Source organism: Arachis ipaensis, chromosome B1 (genome assembly GCF_059453495.1).
Source record: "Arachis ipaensis isolate K30076 ecotype BB chromosome B1, ASM5945349v1, whole genome shotgun sequence".
NCBI classification, from domain to species: Eukaryota; Viridiplantae; Streptophyta; class Magnoliopsida; order Fabales; family Fabaceae; genus Arachis; species Arachis ipaensis.
In genome coordinates, this window is record NC_142436.1 from 93,099,805 (window position 1) to 93,105,804 (window position 6,000).

The following is a 6,000-nucleotide window of genomic DNA, read 5'->3' on the forward strand; positions in this document are numbered from 1 at the left end:
TCTAAGAACCAGGCATCCAAAGATGATCCTAAGATCCTAAGATGATCAAAAGATATCTAATTCAATAGTAAAAGGTCCTATTTATAATAAACTAGCTACTAGGGTTTACAGAAGTAAGTAATTGATGCATAAATCCACTTCCGGGGCCCACTTGGTGTGTGCTTGGGCTGAGCTTTAACTTTCCACGTGCAGAGGCCATTTGTGGAGTTGAACGCCAGGTTTTGATCCATTTCTGGCGTTCAACTCTGGTTTTTTATCCTTTTCTGGCGCTGGACGCCAGAACTGGGCAGAGAGCTGGCGTTGAACGCCAGTTTGCGTCATCTATTCTTGGCCAAAGTATGGACTATTAGATATTGCTGGAAAGCCCTAGATGTCTACTTTCCAACGCAATTGGAAGCGCACCATTTTGAGTTCAGTAGCTCCAGAAAATCCATTTTGAGTGCAGGGAGGTCAGAATCCAACAGCATCAGCAGTCCTTCTTCAACCTCTGAATCTGATTTTTGCTCAAGTCCCTCAATTTCAGCCAGAAAATACCTGAAATCACAGAAAAACACACAAACTCATAGTAAATTCCAAAAATGTGAATTTAACATAAAAACTAATGAAAACATCCCTAAAAGTAACTAGATTCTACTAAAAACATACTAAAAACAATGCCAAAAAGCGTATAAATTATCCGCTCATCACAACACCAAACTTAAATTGTTGCTTGTCCCCAAGCAACTGAAAATCAAATAGGATAAAAAGAAGAGAATATACTATAAATTCCAAACTATCAATGAAACATAGCTCCAATCATAAGAGCGGGACTTATAGCTTTTTGCCTCTTGAATAGTTTTGGCATCTCACTTTATCCATTGAAGTTCAGAATGATTGGCATCTATAGGAACTCAGAGTTCAGATAGTGTTATTGATTCTCCTAGTTCAGTATGATGATTCTTGAACACAGCTATTTTATGAGTCTTGGCCGTGGCCCTAAGCACTTTGTTTTCCAGTATTACCACCGGATACATAAATGCCACAGACACATAATTGGGTGAACCTTTTCAGATTGTGACTCAGCTTTGCTAAAGTCCCCAATTAGAGGTGTCCAGGGTTCTTAAGCACACTCTTGTTTTGCTTTGGACCTTGACTTTAACCGCTCAGTCTCAAGTTTTCACTTGACACCTACATGCCACAAGCACATGGTTAGGGACAACTCGGTTTAGCCGCTTAGACCAGGATTTTATTCCTTTAGGCCCTTCTATCCACTGATGCTCAAAGCCTTGGGATCCTTTTTATTTACCCTTGCCTTTTGGTTTTAAGGGTTATTGGCTTTTTGCTCTTGCCTCTTGGTTTTAAGAGCTTTTGGCTTTTTCTGCTTGCTTTTTCTTTTTCTTTCTATTTTTTTTTCTGCAAGCTTTGTTCTTTGCTGCTTTTTCTTGCCTCAAGAATCATTTTTATGATTTTTTAGATTATCAAATAACATGTCTCCTTGTCATCATTCTTTCAAGAGCCAACATATTTAACATTCTTAAACAACAACTTCAAAAGACATATGCACTATTCAAGCATACATTCAGAAAACAAGAAGCATTGTCACCACATCAGCATAATTAAACTAAGTTCAAGGATAAATTCGAAACTCATGTACTTCTTGTTCTTTTGAATTAAAACATTTTTCATTTAAGAGAGGTGATGGATTCATAGGACATTCATAACTTTAAGACAAAGTTACTAACTACTAATGATCATGTAATGAAGACACAAACATAGATAAGCACATAACATAGAAAACGAAAAACAGAAGAAATAAGAACAAGGAATGAATCCACCTTAGTGATGATGGCGTTTCCTTCTTGAGGAACCAATGATGTTCTTGAGCTCTTCTATGTCTCTTCCTTGCCTTTGTGGCTTGATTCCTAGTGATTTTTGGTATTTCTATCCTCAGTTGCTTCCAATAACTATGTGGAGGGAAGTGCATCCCCTGAGGTATCTCAGGGATCTCTTGATTTGTAGCCACATGTTCTACCACTGAGCTATAGATCCTTTACATAATTGTTTTACCACACCAAACTTAGAATGTTGCTCACCCTCGAGCAAGAAAAGAAGGAATAGATGAAGAAGATGATGTGGAAAAAAAAACTAGGATTAATGAGGAAGGAAGGTGGGGATCCTGTGGGGTCCACAGATCCTGAGATGATCCTGTGAGGTCCACAGATCTTGAGGTGTCAAGGCATTTACATCCCTGCACCAATTTAGGCATGCAAAATTCCCTTGCACACAACTCTGGGCGTTCAGTGCCAGTTGGTGCCCATTTTGGGCGTTCAACGACCATTTGTTGCCCATTTCTGGCGTTGAACGCCAGAACCATGCTTGTTCTGGGTGTTCAGTGCCCAGATGATGCCCATTTTGGGGGTTCAGCACCAGAACCATGCTCTGTTCTGGCGTTGAACGCCAGGCAGATGCTTCCTCCAGGGTGTGATTTTTCTTCTGCTATTTTTGATTCCGTTTTCAATTTTTATATTTATTTTGTGACTCAACATGATCATGAACCTATAAAGACATGAAAAACAAAAATAAAATTAGATAAATAAACATTGGGTTGCCTCCCAACAAGCGCTTCTTTAATATCAATAGCTTGACAGTGGGCTCTCATGGAGCCTCACAGATGTTCAGAGCATTGTTGAGACTCTCCAACACCAAACTTAGAGTTTGGATATGGGAGTTCAACACCAAACTTAGAGTTTGGTTGTGGCCTCCCAACACCAAACTTAGAGTTTGACTGTGGGGGCTTTGTTTGACTCTGCTTTGAGAGAAGCTTTTTCTGCTTCCTCTCCATGGATGCAGAGAGAGATCCTTGAGTTGTAAACACAAGGTTGTCCTTATTTAATTGAAGGATCAATTCTCCTCTGTCCACATCAATCACAGCTCTTGCTGTGGCTAGGAAAGGTCTTCCTAGGATGATGGATTCATCCTCTTCCTTTCCAGTGTCTAGGACTATGAAATCAGCAGGGATGCAAAGGCCTTCAACCTTTACTAACACGTCCTCTACTTGTCCATAAGCCTGTTTTCTTGAATTGTCTGCCATCTCTAATGAGATTTTAGCAGCTTGCACCCCATAGATTCCCAGTTTCTCTATTACAGAAAGGGGCATGAGGTTTATCCCTGAACCAAGATCACACAGAGCCTTAAAGATCATGGTGCCTATGGTACAAGGTATTATGAACTTTCCAGGATCCTGTCTCTTCTGAGGCAATGTCAGTTGATCCAGATCACTTACTTCATTGGTGAACAAGTGAGGTTCATCTTCCCAAGTCTCAATACCAAATAATTTGGGATTTAGCTTCATGATTGCACCAAGGAACTTGGCAGCTTGCTCTTCAGTGACATCCTCATTCTCTTCAGAAGAGGAATACTCATCAGAGCTCATGAAGGGCATAAGTAGGTTCAATGGAATCTCTATGGTCTCTAGATGAGCCTCAGATTCCTTTGGTTCCTCAGAGGGAAACTCCTTATTGATCACTGGACGTCCCAGGAGGTCTTCCCCCTTGGGATTCACGTCCTCTCCTTCCCTTACAGGTTCGGCCATGGTGCTTATGTCAATGGCCTTGCACTCTCCTTTTGGATTCTCTTCTGTATTGCTTGGGAGAGTACTAGGAGGGATTTCAGTGATCCTTTTACTCAGCTGGCCCACTTGTGCTTCCAAATTTCTAATGGAAGCCCTTGTTTCATTCATGAAACTCGCAGTGGCCTTGGATAGATCAGAGACTAAGTTTGCTAAATTAGAGGTACTTTGTTCAAAGTTCTCTGTCTGTTGCTGAGTGGATGATGGAAAAGGCTTGCTATTGCTAAACCTGTTTCTTCCACCATTATTAAAGCCTTGTTGAGGCCTTTGATCCTTCCATGAGAGATTCGGATGATTTCTCCATGATGGATTATAGGTGTTTCCATAAGGTTCACCTAAGTAATTCACCTCTACTGTTGCAGGGTTTTCAGGATCATAAGCTTTTTCTTCGTAAGAAGCCTCTTGAGTACTGTTGGATGCAGCTTGTACTCCATTCAGACTCTGAGAAATCATATTGACTTGCTGAGTCAATATTTTGTTCTGAGCCAATATGGCATTCAGAGTATCAATTTCAAGAACTCCCTTCTTCATAGGCGTCCCATTATTCACAGGATTCCTTTCAGAAGTGTACATGAACTGGTTATTTGCAACCATGTCAATGAGTTCTTGAGCTTCTGCAGGCGTTTTCTTTAGGTGAATGGATCCACCTGCAGAAGTATCCAATGACATCTTTGATAGCTCAGACAGACCATCATAGAATATATCCAGGATGGTCCATTCTGAAAGCATGTCAGAAGGACACTTTTTTGTCAGTCCTTTGTATCTTTCCCAAGCTTCATAGAGGGATTCACCTTCTTTCTATCTGAAGGTTTGAACATCCACTCTAAGCTTGCTCAGCTTTTGAGGAGGAAAGAACTTGGCTAAGAAAGCCTTGACCAACTTATCCCAAGAGTTCAGGCTATCTCTGGGTTGAGAGTCCAACCAGATTCTAGCTCTGTCTCTTACAGCAAATGGGAAAAGCATGAGCCTGTAGACTTCAGGATCTACTCCATTAGTCTTAACAGTATCACAGATCTGCAAGAATTCAGTTAAGAACTGAAAAGGATCTTCAGATGGAAGTCCATGAAACTTGCAGTTCTGCTGCATCAGAGAAACTAGCTGAGGTTTCAGCTCAAAATTGTTTGCTCCAATGGTAGGAATGGAGATGCTTCTTCCATGCAAATTGGAATTTGGTGCAGTAAAGTCACCAAGCATTCTCCTTGCATTGTTGTTGGGTTCGGCTGCCATCTCCTTTACTTGTTCGAAATTTTCAATCAAGTTGTCTCTGGATTGTTGTAATTTAGCTTCTCTTAGTTTCCTCTTCAGAGTCCTTTCAAGTTCTGGATCAGCTTCAATAAGAATGCCTTTTTCCTTGTTCCTGCTCATAAGAAAGAGAAGAAAACAAGAAAAGAAGAGGAATCCTCTATGTCACAGTAAAGAGGTTCCTTATTGTTAGTAGAAGAAGAGAAAAATTCGAACACAGATGGAAGAGGGGGTTTGAATTTGGTGAGTGATGTGAGGAAGAGATGTTAGTAGATGAATAAATAAATAGAATAAGATGAGAGAGAAGGAGAATTTTCGAGAATTATTTTTGAAAAAGAGTTAGTGATTTTTGAAAATAGTTTTTGAAAAATGTTAGTAATTTTTTTCGAAAATTTTTAAAATCAAAAGTTAAAATAATTAGTTAATTAAAAAGAAATTTTTTGAAAAAGGGGGAAGATATTTTCGAAAATTAGAGAGAGAGAGTTAGTTAGGTAGTTTTAAAAAAGATAAGAAACAAACAAAAAGTTAGTTAGTTAGTTGAAACAAATTTTGAAAATCAATTTTGAAAAGATAAGAAGTTAGGAAGTTAGAAAAGATATTTTGAAATCAATTTTTTTTTTTTGAAAAAGATAAGATAAGAAGATATTTTTGAAAAGATATGATAGAAATTAGTTTTTGAAAATGATTTGAATTTTTAAAATCACAATTAATGACTTGATTCACAAGAAATCACAAGATATGATTCTAGAACTTAAAGTTTGAATCTTTCTTAACAAGTAAGTAACAAACTTGAAATTTTTGAATCAAAACATTAATTGTTATTGTTATTTTCGAAAATTATGATGTAAAATTAAGAAAAAGATTTTGGAAAATATTTTTGAAATTTTCGAAAATAACTAAAAAATTTGAAAAAGATTTGATTTTTGAAAAAGATTTTGAAAAAGATAAGATTTTTAAATTGAAAATTTGATTTGACTCATAAAAACAACTAGATTTTTAAAAATTTTTGAAAGAGTCAAATCTAATTTTCGAAATTTTAAGAGAGAAAAAGGGAAAGATATTTTTTTGATTTTTGAATTTTTAATGATGAGAGAGAGAAACATGGAAATGGTGCAATGTCAAGATGAACACCAAGAACATATTTTTTTGAA

At 37.7% G+C, this 6,000-nt stretch overlaps 1 non-coding gene across 1 annotated transcript; it reads left to right on the forward strand.

The window, feature by feature from the left end:
• Window positions 1-4,330: 4,330 nt before the first annotated feature.
• Window positions 4,331-4,438, forward strand: LOC148577492 (small nucleolar RNA R71). The gene has a single exon (XR_015903814.1). It is a non-coding gene; the product is annotated as a small nucleolar RNA R71 (small nucleolar RNA).
• Window positions 4,439-6,000: the final 1,562 nt, after the last annotated feature.